Source organism: Temnothorax curvispinosus, unplaced genomic scaffold, assembly GCF_003070985.1.
Source record: "Temnothorax curvispinosus isolate PA1 unplaced genomic scaffold, ASM307098v1 QBEX01003184.1, whole genome shotgun sequence".
Lineage (NCBI taxonomy): Eukaryota > Metazoa > Arthropoda > Insecta > Hymenoptera > Formicidae > Temnothorax > Temnothorax curvispinosus.
The window spans coordinates 1-2,224 of record NW_020212964.1 but is presented as its reverse complement, the minus strand read 5'-3'; the positions used below and the strand labels follow the sequence as shown (position 1 = coordinate 2,224).

The window sequence follows — 2,224 nt, the reverse complement described above, 5'->3', positions numbered from 1 at the left end:
TGAAAAACGAGTATTAAAAACGGACAATCTACTCAAAAATACTTATATGCATACTCGCGTATACTCATCATGTTCTTTCGTAGTAGACTGCGCATGCTTGAGAGTGCAAGAAACGGACATAAAAATGATAAAACAGGCTAAAAACGGGCTAAAAACGATCTAAGGTGTAAAAACGGTGAAATACTTTTGTAAGGGATTCTAATACAATATAAAAATGAATTGCATATTTAAAAAAGCACATATATTTTACATGTATCTAATTATAATTATTGATACAATTAAAAATAAATTCTGTACCTTTTTCTACTTAAAGCATGTATATATTTATTATAGGTATCTATAATTTTTCACTTAGCAGCAAACGTACGATTCAACAAGAACATCAAAAGTTCTACGATAATAAATGTTAATCCTACCGCTACCATCTTAAAACTTGCAAAGCACATGCTAAAAGTAATTCCTTTAGCTAATATGTGTTCCGGTAATAATAATAAGCAAAACATATTTATATTTTGCAATTTTTATTAATTTTAAGAAAGAAACATTAATTACACTTAACGTTTACCTTGCAGTCGCTTATTCACGTGTGTCAACAATTTATGCGAACTGTCATGTGGAACATATTGAAGAGCGATTCTACTCATATCCCATTAATCACAAAGACCTTATCATGTTCACACGTTACTTAAACGAAAACGTAATTGAAGAAAAAATATCTAGGTAATCCTTTGATGCTTAATATAGCAAAATAATTACATATATTAATAATATAAATTAAAATACATATACATATATAAATAACATACACATGACGCAAAATGTCGAGATTTGTTCGGAGCCACAAAAGTGGCTTCCGCTGCAGGAAGCATACGGTCAAATAAAAGAAATTTTTTTTCTTAAATATATTGCATTTGGAAGTTTTTGCTGAGTGTATTTGAAGGTGTCGCTGATTCCAATTTTGACCTTAGATTTACGAAATTTCGAGTCTAAGTGCAGTATTGACATGAATGAATATGCTCATGACTCATGCAGAGAACGTGGGTATGCTTATGTCTTTGTGGGAAATACTTCAATACACATGTATAATGTATAGTCATCGGCACTGAATGGAACAACTCAGTGTGTGTATTAATAGATACAGTATTTATTAAATATCACTAACGTATGATCACACTCAAGAGTCACAAAATATTATGTAAGTTGGCAATTGAGTTGTAACATCTAAATCGGATTTTTTACAAGTGCATACTGTGCATAAGTCGACAAATAAAATGCAGCCACTTAAAACCAACGACGTTATGATGATTTTCATTTTAGATGTCTGTTAAAACGGTTCTTTTTTTATAAAAACTGTGAAAACGATCTTGTCTTGTTCAGAAGATGAAACAAAAATTCGACATTAGATGCAACTTTCAGCGCAACTTTCGTATCGACGTCAACTGTAGCCTCCTTAGCGCTCGCGTTGAAGACAACGAACCGAAACCGAAGGACGCGCGTAACTAATAATAAGGGTGAATTCTGATGGAAAAAAAATAACGGGACGGAATCGTAACGGAAAACAGATATAGCGGGGAGTAAGCCAATCAGATTAATTTTGTTTTAATTTCGTTCCACTTTTTCGTGGTCGTGTTCCGTTTCTCCATGGCAAACATTTTACGCTTAGACTTTATATCTATAAGATTTATTATTTTACGGAATTAAAACGGAATTACTCTGACTAGTTAACTCTCCACTATACTACATCTCTTTCCCGTTACTTTTCCGTTGAAAGTCGAACTTTACATGTTCTTTTAGCCTTATTTTAGAAATTATTTTTATATTTTTTAAATTACAAAAATGCTTTTTTTCTATGTTATATCCTGGTCACTAGAAGGTATAAATGATGGACGGTGTGAATGATTCTAGCCGTTTTAGGTATCTAAAACGCAAAAACCAAAAATTTTTTTATTTGAGAGAAATGTGGCTATCGTCTAAAAGAATATGCAAAGTTTAACTTTGTTCGGTTTTTGCGTTTTCCTACAAAAAAATCCTTGAAAAATTTCTGCGGTGAACGTGTCCGCGTTTTAAATGGAGCCTTAGAGTTCGACAAAGCTATAACAGTGTCCTAACTCTTATTGTAGGAACTCTAATGGAGTCTATCCACTGGCGCCTCCACAAAACACGCACATTGAACTATGTACTTACTACGTAGTCACGTATATTCCCGATGGGTAACACGCCATGT

At 32.8% G+C, this 2,224-nt stretch overlaps 1 long non-coding RNA gene across 1 annotated transcript; it reads left to right on the top strand.

Annotated features, from left to right (window-relative positions):
- Positions 1-345: 345 nt before the first annotated feature.
- Positions 346-1,291, top strand: LOC112452287. Its single transcript, XR_003040484.1, has 2 exons — positions 346-481; positions 573-1,291. It is a non-coding gene; the product is annotated as an uncharacterized LOC112452287 (long non-coding RNA).
- Positions 1,292-2,224: the final 933 nt, after the last annotated feature.